The sequence below is a fragment of the Aotus nancymaae genome, unplaced genomic scaffold (genome assembly GCF_030222135.1).
Source record: "Aotus nancymaae isolate 86718 unplaced genomic scaffold, 86718_ANA_hifiasm-v0.15.2.pri h1tg000010l, whole genome shotgun sequence".
Lineage (NCBI taxonomy): Eukaryota > Metazoa > Chordata > Mammalia > Primates > Aotidae > Aotus > Aotus nancymaae.
This window is the reverse complement of record NW_026988421.1, coordinates 6,131,628-6,152,829: the sequence shown is the minus strand read 5'-3', so window position 1 is coordinate 6,152,829 and position 21,202 is coordinate 6,131,628.

The following is a 21,202-nucleotide window of genomic DNA, read 5'->3' as shown; positions in this document are numbered from 1 at the left end:
TTATCTCAGTTTGTTTCTGGAGTTTGTATTTAATGAGAATTATTTCACTTCTTTTTTTTTAATTCTTTTTTATTGCATTTTAGGTTGTGGGGTACATGTGAAGAACATGCAAGATTGTTGCATAGGTACACACATGGCAGTGTGATTTGCTGCCTTCTTCCCCATCACCTATATCTGGCATTTCTCCCTATGCTATCTCTCCCCAATTCCCCACCCCCCGTCACTCCCCTATTTCCCCCTGACAGACCCCTATTTCACTTCTTTAGTTTTCTATGATTGTTTAGTAAGTGGTTGGGGAAGTTTGTACTATAACTATAATTTTGAGGAATTTACTTCAATATAGATATAATTCTTATACAGTGTTTAGTAATGCTTTGTAAATATTCAACGTGACAATATAGAAAGTGTTCAACTACTAGTCCCTTTCCTCCACCTGCTATTATTAGTACATGCACCATAATACTTGTACACTTTTATTATTATCTGAATTGGGAAGTATATAATTAAAAACAGTTATGAATTTAGTACTAGTAAATTTAATACTAGTAAATGGTTGATATATTTACAGACATTGTTCATTCTACAGGCAGAGCTTGCTGCACAGATGGATTCCTGGTCTCCTTGGTTCACAGGATGGGGGTATTGCGTTTGATCCAAAGAATATTTGTCTTAAGAGTAGCAGTTGTGTCCAGTTCTCCTTAAAGAAGGCCCAGATTATGTAGATTTTACTGTGGTTTTATTTTACCAATTAATTGAAGTCTGAGTCCTTGGATAGAATTTGCAAATCTGCTTTGCATGCACAATTAAACTTGTAAATAAATTTACTTGGTGTGTATTAATATATTTAACACTTAAAGTGATATTTAGTAAGTTTTATTTCAGGATACAGTATTAACTTTTAGAGCTGGCTACTTTGGAAATAATTTTATGCACTTTTTGGAATGTTTTGACATCTGGAAAAAGTGTACTCTGTTAATTTCTTAGTAATATTGTAAAAAAAAAAAACCCACATAGTTGAGTTGATGTTATCCTTACTCTTCCATTCTATTTACCAATTACCACAGGTAGATATGGCTGTCTCAGATAATCTTCAGTGAATTTTTTCTTTTCTTTTCCTCTTTTTTAGACAGGGTCTCTGAATGCAATAGTGTGTTTATGGCTTACTACAGCTTCAACCCTTCAGGCTGAAGTGATCCTCCTACTTCAGCCTCCTGAGTAGCTGGGACTACAGGCATGTGCCACCACCCTGGGCTAATTTTTGTATTTTTTGAAGAGGGGGTTTTGCCATGTTGCCCAGGCTGGTCTCAAACTCTTGGACTCAAGCAGTCCACCCACCTAGGCCTCCTGTGCTGGGATTATAGGTGTGAACACTCAGCCACTCTTCAATGAACTTTAGCTTGCACTTACTAAACAGCATTCCTGCAACGTTTCAAGTTCCCTTAGAGTGGACACTGTACATCATTACCCATTTTTTTTTTCCCTCAAGACAGTCTTACGCTTTCATACCGACTGAGGTACAGTAACACAATCATAGCTCACTGCAGCCTTGAATTCCTCCTGGGCTCAAGTGGTCCTCCTCTCTTGGCCTACTGAGTGGTTGGGACTACATGCACAGGCCACTGCACCTGGCTAATTAAAAACATTTTTTGGCGGGGGCTGGGTGTGGTGGCTCAGGTCTATAATCCCAGCACTTTGGGACCCTGAGGCAGGTGGATCACTTGAGGTCAGGAGTTTGAGACCAGCCTGGCCAACATGGTGAAACTCTGTCTCTACTAAAAATACAAAAATTGGCTGGGTATGATGGCATATGCCTGTAGTCCCAGCTACTTGGGAGTCTGAGGCAGGAGAATCATTGAACCTGGGAGGTGGAGGTTGCAGTGAGTTGAGATCGTGCCACTGTACTCCAGCCTGGGTGACAGAGCGAGACTCTGTGTCTCAACAACAAATTTTTTTTTTCTTTTTTGTAGTGATGGAGTCTTGCTATGTTGTCCAGGTTGGTCTTGAATCCTGGGCTCAAGTGATCCTCCCACCTCGTCCTCCCAAAGTGCTAGGATTACAGACTTGAGCCACTGTGCTTATCATCTAATATAAGGCACATCTCTTAAAACTCTTGATCTTGGTTTTGGTATTGCTTAGTTATCTGGATTTTTAGAGGTGGTGGGCTAATTAGGCAGCTGTCTCTCTGTTATTTTACCAGGCACATATGACAATGATTGTTGTTATTATTTTTGAGATGGAGTCTACCTCTGTCGCCAGGCTGGTGTGCGGTGTGGTGCAATCTCAGCTCACTGCAGTCTCAGCCTTCCAGGTTCAAACAATTCTCCTGCCTCAGCCTCTCGAGTAGCTGGGATTACAGGTGCACACCACCATGCCTGGCTAATTTTTGTACTTTTATTAGAGACAGGGTTTCATCATGTTGGCCAGGATGGTCTTGACTTCTTGACCTTGTGATCTGCCTGCCCCAACCTCCCAAAGTGCTGGTATTACAGGCATGAGCCACCGTGCCTGGCGACAGTGATTATTTTTTACGGCAATTTTTTGTTTATTTTTGAAATCAGCCAGGACATTTAAATATATTATGCCAGTACATTAGTTACATGAGGATTAGTTAAGGTAATGTAAGGTTATGGGCTGTTTAGTTGTAGTACTTAAACAAGCATGGATTTTTGAATGTGAATATTTTAGAGGATATATTGAAATTACTTAGAGTAGTCCTGGATATATGTTCATTATGGCATTTATCTTGTTTCTACATGCTCATTTTCATTTCCAATAGCATGAGCAAGTAACTACTATTTCATTCCTGAGAAATTAAAAGAAGCTGCCTAAGGAGTAGAAAATTGCCATTACATCTGTATTGTCTACTTTTTGGATGCTTATATGATTATAGATCGCTGCTTTCCCACACATTTTGGGCTGCTATCAGGTTGTAAGTAATCAGTATACAAACTAAATTTAAAAACTTAAGATAATTTTATATTACTTGGGTCCGGGAAAAATGCAGTTGCTGATGGTTTCATAGCTAAATATAAGCAATTTTGCTTTTTATACTTTTTTGGATTATATCATCTTTTCCCTTTTAGTAATAGAAGTAATACAGGTAGGAATTAACTTAGCACTTCCAAATTAATGGTAATATTAGATGTGTGTACACAAGCACAGGATTAAGGTTATATAGAAATACGTCTCACCCATGTTTAATGTGGCTGACCAGCCCAATTGATTAGCTAATTTTGTTGCTCTGTTAATGTTAAAATTGTAAATATAGTTGTCTATTGTTAAAATAAGTGAGTAGGATTAAAATAGAGAATTGATAAAAGTAAAGCCTTAAAAACCTTTTAGCTAAAGTAGCAAGCTTCAAGTAAAATTTAGTTTTGGTCTCCTTTACAGGAATAGCTATTCACAGTCAGACAGAACCACTTATCACGTTTTGCAATATCTCCTGAGGAAGTCAGAATCTGAGCCAGCATGAAGACGGAATCTTGTCTTTGATCTGATTTGCAAACCGTACTTTTATTCTAATCATGTGCAAGGTGGAGGTTATAGCGTGGGAACTAAAATCTTAGTAAGTGTGGTTTTTATTTTAGCTATTAAGTGGTATACTTTTTTAAAAATAAAATTTAAGTTTATTTCACCACCTATATCATAAGTAGTATACTTTCTTATAGTGATTTTTTTTCTTCTTAGCAGATTCACACTATGAATGGGGTGTGGACTTGGCAGGCAGGAATATAATTCAGTATACTTCAAAAGTGAAAGATTTAGGCTGGGTGCGGTAGCTCACGCCTGTAATCCCAGCACTTTGGGAGGCCGAGGTGGGTGGATCACGAGGTCAGGAGTTCAAGACCAGCCTGGCAAGGATGCTGAAACCCCATCTTTACTAAAAATAAACAAATTAGCTGAGCATGGTGGCACGCACTTGTAATCCCAGCTATTCGGAAGGCTGAGGCAGGAGAATCACTTGAAGAGGTTTCAGTGAGCTGAAATTGTACCAGTGCACTTCAGCCTGGGCAACAGAGCGAAGACTCCATCTCAAAAAAAAAAAAAAAAAAGTGAAAGATTTAACCCCTCTAGATTCCGTAAAAATCCTTGAGAAAGAGAGAGAAAAGCTTCTATACTCTGTCTAGGATTTCTTTCTCTTTCTTGGTGAAAAATAGGTGTTGGGATGTTACTGAGTTAGTATAAGAAGAGTGGCCAGTGTCTAAATTCAAGCCATTTAAAAAAATCATTAAATGTGCTATGTAAGTTGCTTCATTTATCAATTAGTTGACTTTAAATCTTGAAGTCTTCATTATAGTATAGTATTAACCCATTGTTGAATCCTAGGAACCTTTTAAATGGTGAATATATTTTAAATATGAATTGGATTTTGAGTATATTTTAAGTATTCAAAATTTAAAATAATTACAAACATTCACAATGATATTGGAATGATTATGCTGCTAGTTATTTTCAGTGACCTTCCATGGATTTAATTTTCCCAAGTACAGTCTTCTTTTTGTGCTCTAGATAGAACTAGATTTTGAGACTACAGGATATCAAGGAACTATCTATTTAATGTTACTTTGTTAATTGTAGCCGTTACTTCTCGACATCTTTCTTTACTACCTGTGCTAATTAAGAACAATGGATAATTAGCATTTTAAGCTGCTTTTCTCTCTTAGCAAGAATGATAGAATTGATGTTTGATCTGTATTCATGAATCATAATCTATGTTTTTCATAATTTGAGAATGGTTATGTGCTTAAGCTATTACTTACTTTGTGTTGTTTCCTCTACCTTTGACTCATTATAAACTATTAGTTACTTTTGTAAATCGATAGGATGGCTTCCCTGAAATTAAACATTTCTATTAGTGGCTTCCCTTTAATCTTCATCCTTCTTAGATCAGACCTCCTTCTATCTTCTGCCTATCTCTTTTGCATTCCAAAGTTCAATTTTATTAAATGCTAAGGTCTAAGATTTTTTCTTTGGGAATTTATCTCTAGTGTTTCTATGGAAATCAAAAAGAAAATTAGAATAATTCAATGTTGAAATGTTACATGCATCTTTTGAGAAATTTATATTTTGTAGGTTGAAGGGTATGCTTTTTGGGAGCCTATTTTTGGAGGTGGAATGTAGTTATCTTAATAACCGTGTCCTAATTATTTATAGCTTCCTGCCTGACACAACTCACTTCAAGAAGTGCACAATGTCAGAACGTGGAATTAAGTGGGCTTGTGAATATTGTACGTATGAAAACTGGCCATCTGCAATCAAATGTACTATGTGTCGTGCCCAAAGACCTAGTGGAACAATTATTACGGAAGATCCATTTAAAAGTGGTTCAAGTGATGTTGGTAGAGATTGGGATCCTTCCAGCACCGAAGGAGGAAGTAGTCCTTTGATATGTCCAGACTCGAGTGCAAGACCAAGGGTTAAATCTTCATATAGCATGGAAAATGCAAATAAATGGTCATGCCACATGTGTACATATTTGAACTGGCCAAGAGCAATCAGATGTACCCAGTGCTTATCCCAACGTAGGACCAGGAGTCCTACAGAATCTCCTCAGTCCTCAGGATCTGGCTCAAGACCAGTTGCTTTTTCTGTTGATCCTTGCGAGGAATACAATGATAGAAATAAACTGAACACTAGGACACAGCACTGGACTTGCTCTGTTTGCACATATGAAAACTGGGCCAAGGCTAAAAGATGTGTTGTTTGTGATCATCCCAGACCTAATAACATTGAAGCAATAGAGTTGGCAGAGACTGAAGAGGCTTCTTCAATAATAAATGAGCAAGACAGAGCTCGGTGGAGGGGAAGTTGCAGTAGTGGTAATAGCCAAAGGCGATCACCTCCTGCTACGAAGCGGGACTCTGAAGTGAAAATGGATTTTCAGAGGATTGAATTGGCTGGTGCTGTCGGCAGCAAGGAGGAACTTGAAGTAGACTTCAAAAAACTAAAGCAAATTAAAAACAGGATGAAAAAGACTGATTGGCTATTCCTCAATGCTTGTGTGGGTAAGTTTCTGTATTCTGCATTTTTTGAATGGGATGGGAAAAGATAGTAAAAATGATATAAAAAGAGCTGGGTGTGCTGACACATGTCTGTTTTAGCCACTTGCTTGAGACCAGGAGTTTGAGGTTGTAATATGCCATGATCAGTCTGTGATTAGCAACTGCACTCTAGTTTGGGCAGCATAGTGAGACTCTGCTTCCAAAATATATATGATGTGCAAGGTCAGTATTTAGCATCTAATTCATTCAACATGATAGTTGTATTTTCAAGTATGCATACATAAAAATTTGTGTATTTGTGATTTTGTCATAACTTTGTGCTAAATTGCCCACAATTAATTGTGTTTATGTCTCTCCATTACTGGGGGCAGGGGAAACTTTTAAGTTAAAGCAAAGGTTTTATACATCAATAGTAAAATATATACCTGGACTTTAAAACTGCTACTCTGTTTATTGTAACAAGATGTAACTGAGGAACACCAGCTGCTGTTTCCAAGTATTTGTAAACAGTGTGAGCATCTTGTGATGATAGAAGCTTTAGTCAGATGTTAAAAATACCACAAAAATGTGTGACTCCAAGAAGTTGAACAAACATAATATTGACCTTGAAAATACTAATATTACTTTAACATGAGTGTCGTGTAGTAAATATTTGCAAACTTTATGGAACTGATTATATGTAGCCAGCTGATTCCATACTTTAAGTTATGGTTCATATGTTTTGTGACATTTTCCTCAGGAAATGCTGTTACAGGACAGAGACAGAGGAGAGCAGAATTTTTCTTCAGTTATTGATCTCATGAGTTAATTGTGATGTAATTCATGAAAGCAGTGACTTGAGTCTTCAGTATTTTTTTGAGTAGATTAGATGTTGATTTTTATTAAATTATTTGGATGGGCTGCTTACTTTGACATTTGGTTTTATAAGGGAAATTTTGAATGATTACTAAGGCTAAACTTTGTGTGGAACAATAGCTGAGCCTTAACTATACACTTAGCTGTATTTTTTCCCTCAGCACCAATTTCTTTCATTTATCCCTCTGGGTACAGCCCAAGAATATGGATGGTTTCGCTGTATGAACCTCCTGTGAGTCCTAAGAATTGATTTCAGGAAATCTTGTTTTTAAAATTAAATTTTATATGTATATATATTATATGTTATATAAATTTCTTCCCCCACTATGAGATCTCACCACTGTGTCACCCAGGCTAGAGGGTAGTGGTTGCTCACTGCAGCCTCAACCTCCTGGGGTCAAGTGATCCTGCCACCTCAGCCTCCCTAGTAGCTGGGACTATAGGCATTTTACTACTATACCCAGCTATTGTTTTTAACTATTATTTGTAGAGATGGGGGTCTCCCTATGTTGCGCAGGCTGGTCTTGAACTCCTGGGCTCAAGCGATCTTCCCACCTCAGCCTCCTAAAGTGTTGGGATTATAGGCATAATTTGCTGTGCCCAGCTGAAACCCTGAGTATTCAATTTTAACTTTGTTCTGGCAAAAAAGAATATCTCAGCAGATGAACCCTTCTGACCTCCAGACGTAGTAGGCATTTACCAATGCTTGCTTCCAGTTTCCTCCCATCCTGAGAATGAGGGATGAAAACACACCAAGCCACCTTCTGCTGTCTCTGTTGTCTCATTTTATTCCACTGATTTTTCTGCTCCAAATTGAGGGACAACATATGGTATGATTGTGAGTTTTAAAAATTTAAACAGGAGATACAAAAGGGTTTTATTATTATTGGTTTTCTTATTGAGATCAAATTCATTGAACATAAATATTCACTGTTTTGAAAGTGAACAACTTGTTTGGCATTTAGTGCATTCACATTGTGTAACCACTACCTCTGTGTTGTTCCAAAACATTTTCATCATTCCAAAAGGAAACTATGTACCCATTAAGCAGTTATGCCCCATACCCCTACCCTGCAACCCTTGATAACCACCAGTCTGCTTTCAGTGTCCGTGGATTTACTATTTTGAATATTCATATAAATGAAATCTTTACATATCAAAAAACTAAAGCAAATTAAAAACAGGATGAAAAAGACTGATTGGCTATTCCTCAATGCTTGTGTGGGTAAGTTTCTGTATTCTGCATTTTTTGAATGGGATGGGAAAAGATAGTAAAAATGATATAAAAAGAGCTGGGTGTGCTGACACATGTCTGTTTTAGCCACTTGCTTGAGACCAGGAGTTTGAGGCTGTAATATGCCATGATCAGTCTGTGATTAGCAACTGCACTCTAGTTTGGGCAGCATAGTGAGACTCTGCTTCCAAAATATATATGATGTGCAAGGTCAGTATTTAGCATCTAATTCATTCAACATGAGCTTTGATGTTGGGTGTGATTGTCTTTTAATTGCTTATATGCCTTTGAAACACTCTTAAAGTCATTTTTTTGCAGGGAGTAGTGTACTGTGAATGCTTGGACTACAAGATGGTGTTATAGTACATGTAGGTTTACAGATGAAAATGAACTAGGCTTCATCATGATGATGCTTAACCTGTTTTGGGGGTCATAGAATCCTTTAGGAATCAGGGTTTCACGTCAGCCTCCGGTTGCTTCAAGTCAGTGGATCTCAGGATAAGAACCCCTGATTTGAAATATTTTCTCTCCTTGAAACACACGAGTTAAATGAATCATGTTTGTCTTTATGACATTATTTCTTCTCGATCCTGCCTGTTTCTACATATCCTTACTTCTTTTGACTAGACGACTAGCCATCCTTGTACCTCTTTGCATTTTATTTATTGAGACAGAGTTGTGCTCTGTCACTCAGGCTGGAGAGCAGTTTTGCAGTCAAGGCTGCAGTGAGCCTTGACTTGAGCCAGTCATGGCTCACTGCAACCTTGACTTCCTAAGCTCAAGCCATGCTCCCACCTCAGCCTCCCGAGTAGCTGGGACTACAGGCACGTACCACCATGCCCGGCTAATTTTTGTATTTTTTCTTTTTTTGTAGAGACAGAGTTTCATCTTGTTACCCAGGCTGGTCTGAAACTCCTGGTCTCAAGCGATCCACCCACTGCAGCCTCCTGGAGTACTGGGATTACAGATGTTAGCCACTGGGCCTGGCCCACCTCTTTGCCTTTTTTTTTTTTTTTTTTTTTGAGGCAGTCTCGCTGTCAACCAGACTGGAGTGCAGTGGTGTGATCTTGGCTCACTGCAACCTTCTGGGTTCAAGCAGTTCTCTGCCTCAGCCGCCCGAGTAGGTGGGATTACGGGTGTCGGCCACCGTGCTCGGCTAATTTTGGTAGTTTTAATAGAGATGAGGTTTCACCATCTTGGCCAGGCTGGTCTTGAGCTCTGGACCTTGTGATCCACCTGCCTCGGCCTCCCAGAGTGCTGGGATTACAGGCATGAGCCACTGTGCCTGGCCACCCCTTTGCATTTTAATCACTATGACTTCAGTTTAAAAGTGGAAAAAAAACTTGTACCATGGGACCAGTATTGGATATGGCCTTGTTTCATTTAGAAAACTTTTTGTCGGCTGGCACTTTGGGTGGCAGGCAGAGATCGAGATCATCCTGGCTAACACGGTGAAACTCTGTCTCTACTAAAAGTACAAAAATAATTAGCCCGGCTTGGTGGCACGCGCCTGTAGTCCCATCTACTTGGGAGGCTGAGGCAAGAGAATCACTTGAACCCCGGAGGTGGAGGTTGTGGTAAGCTGAGATCCCGCCACTGCACTCCTGCCTGGGCGACAGAGCCAGACTCCATCTCAAAAACAAAAAATGAAAAGCAACTATTTGTCATTAAGTTGCTGTTTCTACCTGCAAAGTTTCTAGAATCTTAGGGCCAAGGGTTGATTGTGTTTGGTTCTTGGTAACGTGGACGATGTCTTTCCTATCAGCGAATATTTTTTACTGTTAACTGTACAATGTCGTTCTGAACTGTTAAACATAAGGTTATAATTATAGGCCTGTTTCTATGGGATAGCCATATTCTGATTTGTAAATATCACTGAAATATGTTAAACACTTTTTTTTTAAACTTGTTTACTTTGTGTTGGGTTAACTAAAAAATAAAAGAAAGGTTTGAGCAGTAAGACTAACAAAAGTTCACATGTACTCAAAATTGATCTTTACTTCCCTTCCACAGATTACGTTACAGTGATTTTTAAAAAATCCATCTCTAAAGTATGTACACTGAGTATAAAATGTGAGACTTTTTCCATTTAAAGTTGGGAAAAAATTTGGACCTCAGGTCAGCTTTGTAGCTGATAAACTAGGAATGAGGAAGATTCAGTTGTTGAGAGGGCAGATGTAAACTGAGGCATCAACAGTATTGAGCAAACATATTAACATGGCTGCTGTTTGTAGGTTTCAAATAAATGCATATTATGTGGTCAGAGGATGCTGGGGACAGCTGTGCCAAAACCTAGCATCATTAGGGGAACCTGAGATTGGGAATCAGGGTGGTAAAGGTAGAGGTATGAATGTAAATGTACAGTTGTCTTTGGAGTGTCTGCAGTTGCTGCTGGATTTTTTTAGGGACATCAGGTTTTTAGGAAGGTCATGTCAGTACTCCACGTAGACTGCTTTTCTCTCACTGAGTAGACAACAGTATATCTGGAGAATAGAGCAACACTACCTAATGTCCTGCTTTTGTTCTGCTACTGTATTGAATCAGTTGCCCTATGAAATTGCACTATGACAATTTGTGTACAGAGTTGTGTCCTTAAAAAGACAGGGTTAGATAGGAACACCATATTAAATCTGTGCTGTAACTTGTATTCCTGAACCTTAGACTCATATATCCAGCTGCCTATTCAACATCTTTCCTGGAGTATTTAATAACTCAAGCTTATTTCAAGCTCAGTGATGCTAAAACAGAACTGATCTCTCCTTCAAGTCTATTTTTTCCCAGGCTCCCATCTCGGTTGATGGCAAATTTCTGATTCCATTGCTTGTGTCAAAAGCCTTGTTCCTCCTTGATTCTTCTTTCTCTTATGCCCCACTTCTATTTCTCAGAAGATCCATTGGCTTTACCTTCAAAATATATCTGGACTCTGACCACTTCTCAGTATTTTTGTCCAAACCATGATCCCCCTTGCTTTTGCCCTCCCTTACTATCTACTGTCAACAGAGGAGCTGCTGTTTTTGTTGTTTTTTAAAAACTCTGCTCAGAACCATCTAGTGATTGCCTGTTTTACTTGGTTTAAAAGCTAGAGTCCCTCAAAAACGCTACAAGGTCATCTACATGCTCTGTATTGCTCATTTCAACTTGCCCCCACATAGTTTTGACCCTTAAACAACGCCGGTCTGAACTGTGTGGGTCCACTATACATAAGTTTTCTACCAGCTCTGCGACCCCTGAGACAGCAAGGCCAACTCCTCTTCTTCCTCCTCCTCCTCCTCCTCCTCAGCCTATTCAAGGTGAGGATAATGAGGATGAAGACCACTTAATGAGTTAGTAAATGTATCTTATCTTCTTATAATTTTCTTAGCATTTTCTTTTTTCTAATGTATGACGAGAATACAGTGTATAATACATATACAAATTTGTATTATTTGACTGTGCTATTAGTAAGGCTTCTGGTCAGCTGTAGGCTATCAGTAGTTTTGGGGGAGTCAAAAGTTACACATGGATTTTCTACTGTGTGGAAGGTTGGTCCCCCTACTCCCCTTGTCGTTCAAGGGTCAAATGTATGTTGTTTATCTCTGAACTAATCTGTTTTCCACCTTTTCCATTTTATTCCAGTCATTCTTGCTACCTTTTTATTCTATAAACAAGCCTCAAGCCTTTTAGTTGCTGTTTTTCCTGCCCGAATTGCTTTCCACCTTCACTTCTTTTCTCAAGTGTTGCCTTCTCAGTGAGGTCTTCCATGACTGCTGTATCTAGAATTTCATCCCTGTCCATTATCCCTCCCCACAGCATTAATTTTCTTCATAAGACTTGTCACCTTCTAATACGCCTAGTCATCTTGTTTATTGTTTGTCTCTCTCTACTCTAGAATTTAAGCTTCCTGAGGGCCAGGAATTTTACCTGTTTTGTTCAAAGCTATATCTTAGAACAGTGCCTGCTACATACATACTAGGCACTCAAGTATTTTTATATCAATGAACAAATGAATATTTTTGGGAACTGGGGTCTGGACAAACCTTTATCCTACTCCTATGAATTTCTGGATTCTTTTCCTGCTTCCTAGCTTTCTATATTTTTCAGTAGTTGGGGCTCAACCCAGGAGAGCCAGTTCGACTTCTCACTGGTTGTCAGGAAGTCTGAGGTAGGTATTAGGTATGAAAGGGTCTTACAGGAAGGGATGTAGAGGCTTCAGTTTATCACTGGGCAGTCTATGGATATGAAAAGTCTAAAGTCAGGTTTCTATATATTTAATTTCTCTACCTTGCTACTTACACTCACGGCAATATTTGCTTTTTAAAAAATCATTCTATGTGTTTGCTATAACTATCAAATGAGATTTTTACTTGAAATATTTATTCAGTTGTTGTTGGACCTACTGCTTCCTAGTTGGCATTTTGTCTCACTTCCTCAACAATAGCTGCATCTTTCTTAAGTTTACCTTGTCCAGTGCTCCTGCTAATGAAGATGGGAAGGAGCTGAGATTTGGTTGGGGTTGTCGAAGGCGTAGGGGGAGAAGAATGAAACTTAAGTAACAAGTTCACATTGAAACTATATGTACATATAGACACACACACACACACACACACACTCACACTCACTCTCTCTCGCTCTCACACTTTTTTTTTTTTTTTTTTTTTTTGAGATAAGGTCTTGCTCTGTCGCCCAGGCTGGAGTGCAGTGGTGCCATCACAGCTTACTGCAGTGGGCCATTATTGTACCACTGTACTCCCAGCCTGGGTGACAGAGCAAGACTATGTCTTAAAACTTGCATGGTATTAAATATATCAGAATGTATTTGTCCATTTGGTTTTACTAACACACATTGTTTGACAAAAAATAGCAAAGTGTAGGCGTATTACATTTTAAAGTGTTATTTTCAATTTGTTTTGGTATTAATGTTAAGAATTTATATAGATGGACGTTTACAGTTTGCCAAAGGTTATTCTCAAGGAAGTAAATCATTAAATTAGTATTATTTTTTCTTCTGGAGAAACAAAACTGTGCAAAATGTAATCTTCTATAATGATTTTTTAAAAACAGTTTCTACTTTTGAAATATGTGCCTGGTGTAATGAAAGGGAGATTGTTGGTGGCTCACGCCTGTAATCCCAGCACTGTGGGAGGCCGAGATGGGCAGATCACGAGGTCAAGAGATCAAGACCAGCCTGGCCAATGGTGAAACCCCGTCTCTTAAAAAAAAAAAAAAAAAAAAAAAAACTTAAGAAAGATACAATAAAACAAACAACGTTAAAGTAACTTCCGTGAAGAAAAAGTCATTTAGTTTTTGAGAGATTATATTCCATTGAACTGGAATGATTGTAAGGTGATGTATATTACCAAGAAAATTACCAAGTCAAAACAAGTGGAAAAGGAAGTCCTTGCATTGGACATTGGTGATTTTGCCCATTTAAGACATCTTTGGGCTGACTTTTTAACTTGAGAGAAAGCTCAGGGCATACAAATGATTGTGAAGAAAAAAATGGAAGAGGCTTCTATTCTCTAGTTCATTACTCCTTAGCTTTAAAAATTATTTCATTCACAAGGATATTTTATTGATGACTTACCTGAAGTCACAAAACATTCTGTATTTTTAAAAACACACTATTGGCCGGGCACTGTGGCTCACACCTGTAATCCCAGCACTTTGGGAGGCCGGAGTGGGCAGATTACTTGGGGTCAGGAGTTCCAAGACCAGCCTGGCCAACATGGTGAAACCTGTCTCTACTAAAAATACAAAAATAGCTGGGCGTGGTGGCAGGCTCCTGTAATCCTAGCTACTTGGGAGGCTGAGGCAAAAGAATCTCTTGGACCCGGGAGGCAGAGGTTGCAATGAGCCGAGGTTATGCCACTGTACTCCAGCCTGGACAACAGAATGAAACTCCATCTCCACCACCACCCCCCACCCCCGCAAAATAAATAAAAACACACTATTAATAAGTTATAGTGTCCAAATTTACATTTTTAACTTGCCCATTGACTTCCTTATAGGTTTATCTCCCTCTACGTCCTCCTTGGGCTTTTTTGGGTGATTTACATGACTGATATAAATAGAGTGGCAGGCAGGGTAATGTCCACAATCCACCTCCCCATGGCTGCATCCAGTCCCCAGGATTTGTGAGTATGCCACCTTGTGTGGCAAAAGAGATTTTACAGAAGTGATTAAAGATACCTTCAATGGCGGGGTTATCTGGGTAGGTGGTATAATCACAAGCGTCCTTGTAAATCAGAGGGGGAGACAGGAGAGTGAGGATTACAGATGGGACCATGAGAAGAGAAGCAGAGGCCTGAGAGTTGCAGGGCATGAGGCAAGGAATGCCAGCAGCCCCTAGGAGAAAAGGCAAGGCTTTTCTAGAGGCTCTTGAAGGAGCACAGCTCTGCCAACACTTTGATTTTAGCTCACTGAGAGCCTTGCTGAACTTCTGACCTGAATTGTAAGACAGAAAGTTTGTGTTGTTTTAAGTCACTAAGGTTGTAATCATTTGTTAGATCAGCAATAAGAAATTAATACTGTAAGGGTTGTTAGGTTCTTGCCGAGTTTAAAAAGAAGAAACAGGCCAGCGCAAGAAGATCCAATGCGAAGAATTTATTCGGCTCCTGGGCGAGGTTCTGTGGTCTGATGAGGGAGGCCGCCGGAGAAGTCGCATGAACTCCTCTCAGACGTGGGGTTTTATAGGGAGTGGAGGTGTTCGATTGGTTGTGGAGAGCAGGGTGTGGGCAAGACAGGACTGCTATTGGGTAGGGTTACAAGACTTTGTTTGCATACAGGACTCGGCTACTATTGGCTAGAGTTACAAGACTTCATTTGCATACAGGACTCGACTGCTATTGGCTAGAATTACAAGACTTCGTTTGCATACAGGACTCAACTGCTATTGGCTAGAGTTAGAAGACTTCGTTTGCATTTTTGTGGGGTTTTTTAAGGGAGGGCTAGGCTGTGTGAGAGGGTGGATGTGTCCAAGCTCCTGGAGAAGGTGGGGGTGTCCGAGGTCCTGGCGAGGTGACCAGCCTTACAAATACAAATTACAAATAGCTTTTTTTTTTTTTTAAGAACATCTTTTTTCTTTTTGAGATGGAGTTTTGCTCTTGTTGCGAATGGCATGGTCTCGGCTCACTGCACCTCTGCTTTCTGAGTTCACGTGATTCTCCTGCCTCAGCCTCCCAAGTAGCTGGGATTACAGGCACCTGCCACCATGCCCGGCTAATTTTTGTGTATTTAGTAGAGGCAGAGTTTCATCATGTTGACCAGGCAAGTCTTGAACTCCTAACCTCAGGTGACCTGCCCACCTCAACCTCCCAAAGTGCTGGGATTACAGGCATGAGCCACTGCACTCAGCCCTGAAGAAATATAATATCTTAATTTGACAATTTCAGAAAAATTTTACTTAATTTTCACGAGTTCCTAGAGGAAGTCAGAGCCATTGTTAATAATGAAAGAAGTTGAGGTATAGAGGAGCTGACTTACTGAATGGGAAGAAGCTGTCCTTTCCAAGACACAAATGGTAACGGCGTTTCTTTCTGCTAAATATGATTGGGGATTATTACTGGAGCTTTTGAATTATGTTTGATACCTGGGAATATTAATGTTTTCAGTCCTGCCTTTTTTCAAGTCAGCAAAATAAATATGCTTATATGAAGCTGATTGCTGTGGCCCAGGGTAATCTACTACTTGCTAATATTTTGCAGCATGCCATGATTAGGCCACATTGTTTGAACTTGAGTTTTTTGTGTGTGGTGTTTCTGTATGTGTGCTCTGTTTGCTCTGCTCATGTTGGCCTATTTTTGGCTTGGTATTCCAAAGCTGTTTGGGCAATCTTTCAGTGTTTAGAACTTTTCCTGTTCTACGGATTGCTTTGCAGTCATCATTACTTCTGTGTTGGTAGCTCAGTTGCAGATCTGTGTTCTAATATGTCATTTTCGAGATTATCATCTGGGAGTTGAGAGAGGAAGCTTGTGAAGTTGTACACCATTATGGTTACTTAAGTGCTGGGTTATGAACTTTGGTTGTATACTGATGCCAAGCTAGTGTTTTGCTGAAAGATACTCTTCTGATTTAGTGTCTTTTTTTTGTTGTTTTCTTTTCCCTTTCTGTTTTTCTGGAGCCATGGTTTTGCTCTGTTGCCCAGGCTGGAGGCAGTGGCATAATCATAGCTCACTGCAGCCTTGAATGCCCAGGCCACTTTAGAGGCGCACACCACCACACCCAGCTAATTCCTGGATTTTTTTTTTCTTATTTTTTTTTTTGTAGAGGTAGGGTTTCACCATGCTGTCCAGGCTGGTCTCAAACTCCTGGGCTCAAGTGATCTGCCCATTTCAGCCTCCCAAAGTGCTGGGATAACAGGCGTTAGCCACTGTGCCTGGCCCCTTTTTTCTTAATACATTGTTTTACATATGAATGGAGGGCAGAACCAGTAAACAGGTCTTGCATCTTATACTAATAGTTTTCAACATTTAAAACTATCTAATTGCCCTTTTATTAAAGAAAACACAAAAATAGTTTGAGTTAAAAATGTTACGTTAAATTTTTTCTTTTTTTTTGAAACAGGGTCTTGCTTTGTTGCCTAGGCTGGAGTGCAGTGGTATAATGCTCACTGCAACCTCCACCTCCTGGGTTCAAGTGATTCTCCTGCCTCAACTTCTCTAGTAACTGAGATTTCAGGTATGCACCACCGTGCCCATCTAATTTTTGTATTTTTAGTAGTGACAGGGTTTTACCATGTTGGCCAGGCTGGTCTGACCTCCTGTCCTCAGGTGATCCACGACCTTGGCCTCCCAAAGTGCTGGGATTACAGGTGTGTGAGCCACCATGCCTGGACACATTAAAAGCTTTTAGTAGTATCCAAAATGTATACAGACTTGTGTAGCAATTTTTGGCCTGTATCCATGAAAAGAAAGTGAGTGCTGGAATGCTAGCAATTCCTTGTATGTACTTGGCTAACTTTCCATGATACTCTTAATTGTGATGAGTACGTAGCTATGAAAACTGCGATGTCATTTCACTCCACAAACATTCTTGATTGTGGATTTACTTCCTATCCAAGGTAGTTCATATAGGTAATAGAGTTATTTTTAGTACCATGAAAGAAGTATTATCTTCAAGAAGTTTTTGTTTTGTTTTTCAAGTTTTTAAGGATTTCCTGTTTTGATTTTGGAACACTGGATGTAAAACAACATTTTATGTCATGATTTTTTTTTTGGGATGGTGTCTCTGTCACCAGGCTGGAATACAGTGATGTGATCTCGGCTCACTGCAACCTCTGCCTCCCAGGTTCAAGCGTTTCTCCTGCCTCAGCCACCCGAGTAGCTGGGATTACAGGTAGACACCACCATGCCCAGCTAATTTTTTTATTATTAGTAGAGACGGGGTTTCACCATGTTGGCCAGGATGATCTCGATCTCTTTACTTGGTGATCTGCCCACCTTGGCCTCCCAAAGTGCTGGGATTACAGGTGTGAGCCACTGCGCCCGGCCTTACATCGTGATTTTTAAATGAATTGTGAGAATTTCCAGCAACATAAAATATTCTAATCTGTAGGGAACACACATGCCTTGTGCACACACATATTTTCATGTCTTTCCTTTCTACTATTAAATGATGCTGGCCAGTTTGATCTGGGATTTAAAAGTACTTCCTGACACCTGTGATAAAAAAGAAAGCTTTCAGGAATGAATGTCTCTGTTAAGGCAAACGGGCAGTGATGGCAGAAATAAAGCCCCAGTATTCTCTTGGTTGCCCTTAGCATGTCTGAGACATAATTCTTGGCTTTCAGAAATGATTGATTATACAGGCTTGCCAACTAGTAATGTGCCTTTTTATGCTAAGAAAGGGACTATGTCGTGTGATTCTTGATTATGTGATACTGACATTTGAATATGCACCATTGATTTAGTAAAGGCTTTCATTTAAAAAAGGTACTATATTAAATGAACACATTGAATTATGAAATCCAGATGTAGCCTTTAAATATCAAATATAAAAGGATGTGTTTTGACTCTAGAGAATTGTTGGAATCTAACTTGAAAAAGTTGCATTAAACTAGGCACATTGTTAAAAAAAAAAACCAAGCAACACAGAAATGGCTTTTCTTCTCTCTCCCTGCAGTCCTGCTGTGCAGACAACTATTTTTTCCTCTCACTTTTATTTTATTTTATTTTATTTTTGAGATGGAGTCTTTCTCTGTTATCCAGGCTGGAGTGCAGTGGCGCAGTCTTGGCTCACTGCAACCTCTGCCTCCCAGACCCCAGCGATTCTTGTGCCTCAGCCTCCCAAGTAGTGGAACTATTGGCAAGCTTGCCACCATGCCCAGCTAATTTTTGTATTTTTTTGGAAGAGACGGGGTTTCACCATGCTGGGCCAGGCCAGTCTTGAACTCCTGACCTCAAGTGATCCACCCGACTCAGCATCCCAAAGTGCTCGGATTACAGGCGTGAACCACCATGCCTGGCCCCTGTCATTCTTTTATATTGAGAAATTTCAAAACCCGTATAAAGATTACAAGTATAATATATTGAGCACCACATGCCTTTAACCTAGACTTTCCAGTTAGTTCTTTGCCATATTTAGTGTCTCTGTATGTCTGTCTTTCTCGTGTGTATTCTCTGAAGCATTTGAGAGTTAACTGAGGACATCATGACACTTTGCCCCTAAATATTTCAGCATGTATTTCCTAAGAACAAGGACGTTTTTCCTACATAACCACACAATATAATTATCTAAGAAATTTAATACTGAAAGTCTGTATTTAGTTTCACCCAATAGTTTTAGTAATTGCTGTTGCTCCCACCTTGTTCAGTTAACGGATTACACGTTATGTTTAGTTGTTTTGTCTCTTCAGTCTTCTCTAATCTAGAACAGCGCCTGGTTTTGCTTTGCTTTTTAAAAATTTACTCTTTCATGATTGACATTTTCAAAGATTCCACTTTTGCAGAATAATCTTCAGTTTAGATTTGTGGGTTTCCTTATGATTAGATTTAGTTTAAACATCATTTTTAGGGGAGTGAGGAATACTATATAGGTGAAATTATTTGAGGCATCACCTCCAATATCTCTGAATAATGTTGTTGTATCATTGCTCCTTTTTATTTTTTTGTAATTTATTTTAATTGATGTAAAATATACATAAGATAAAATGTATACTATTTTACTCATTAAGTGTATATTGGTAGCTTTAAGTACATTCTTATTGTGGTGTGTCTATTTCTACTATTCTCTCTAGAGCTTTTTTCATCTTGCAGAATTGAAACTCTATATCCATTAAATAGCTCCATTCCCCCTTCCTCCAGACCTGATATCCGTCATTCTGCTTTCTGTCAGTATTCTAATACCTCATGAATGGAATCATACAGTATCTGTCCTTTTGCTTATTTCACTTTGTATAATGTCTTTAAGGTTCATCATGTTGTGGTCTGTGTCAGAATTTCCTTCCCTTTTTTTTGGAGAGAAAGTTTCACTCTGTCGCTCAGGCTGGAGAGCTGTGGCGCAACCAGGGCTCACTGCAACCTCCCCCTCCTGGGTTCAAGCGATTTTCCTGCCTCAGCCTCTCGAGTAGCTGGGACTACAGGCATGTGCCACCATGCCCATCTAATTTTTGTATTTTTAGTAGAGATGGGGTTTCACCATGTTGACCAGGCTGGTCTAGAACTCCCTACCTCAAGTGATTCGTCTACCTCGACCTCCCAAAGTACTGGGATTACAGGCGTGAGCCACTGCACCTGGCCAGAATTTCCTTCCTTTTTAAGACTGAATAATATTTCATTGTATGTATATACCATATTTTGTTTATCTTTTCATCAGTTGATGGAAATATATCATTTCTGTTTCATCAAATTTAGACTTCTGTACTGACTTCCTGTAATGATCTTTGAGAGTTTAGTTCATTTTTGAATAATAAAGGCAGACTGCTTGAGACTAGCACGTGCAACATAGCGGGACCTCTTGCTTCTCCCGTGCCCGGCCTAGTGTTAAACTTTTGAGAAGGGAGTGCCTTAATCAAATTTGTAGTTTAGAAAGACCATACTCACCCTAATGTAGAGAATAGATTGGGAAGGGGCAACACTTGAGATGGCAGACCAGTAGAGTTAATGATAGCAACTTAGGTATAGTTAGGTACAGCCAGGGTAGAGTCAGTGGAGATGGGGAAAGGAAGATTTATTTGAAAAAGACTTCAGTAGAATTGGCAAAACTTGGAAAAATTGATATTGGGCTGAGATGAGAAGGAGTTTAGAAAGCCAGATTTTTGGTTTGGACGTCTGGCTTGGATAACAGTATCATTTTTCCTGAACATAGGAGACGGAAGGTTTAGGTTTTTCTAGATGTTTTGTGGTGAGGATGCCTAATGAATTATTGGATACATGGATCTGAAATTTTTGGGGATAATGGATGCTTTTAGGACTGTGAGTGTTTACTGAAGCCGTGAACTTGTTTTGCAGTAGCTAATTATAGGGACTTTCTTGTTTAGTGTGTTTAGTTGGAAACCTTATTAAGATTGACTAGGTTACTTTTGAATATTTCTTCCAATGTGATGATTTTGTCTTAATTCAACTTTTGTCTAGAAGAATTAAATGTATATAATATGAACAGTATAAAGTTATAATAAATTATGAAAGTTTTTCCTTTTATCCTTTCTTCCTTGCCTCCACTTTTGTTTTTTTAGTAGAGACAGGGTCTCACTCTGTCACCCAGGTTGGAGTGCAATGGTGTGATCATAGCTCATTGCAGCCTTGAATTCCTGGGCTCAGGTGATCCTGTCAAGTAGCTGGGACTACAGGCATGCATCACCATGCCTGAATAATTAAAAAAAAATTTTTGTAAAGATGAGACCTCACCATCTTGAAATGGTCTTGAAATCCTGGCCTCCAAGCGATTCTCCCACCTTGGCCTCCCAAAGTGCTGAGATTATAGGTGTGAACTCCTGCACCCCAGCCTCCCATTTCCACTTTTAAAATGTTCACTTACTCTCTAGTAAATGAAGGTGGGCTAGACTGTTCAGTTTCTCCAGCCTACCTGAGATAGTATAATTATAGTGTAATTATAAAAATCTAAAATTTGATTTCAGACTGGGCACGGTGGCTCATGCCTATAATCCCAGCACTTTGGGAGGCCAAGGTGGGTGGAT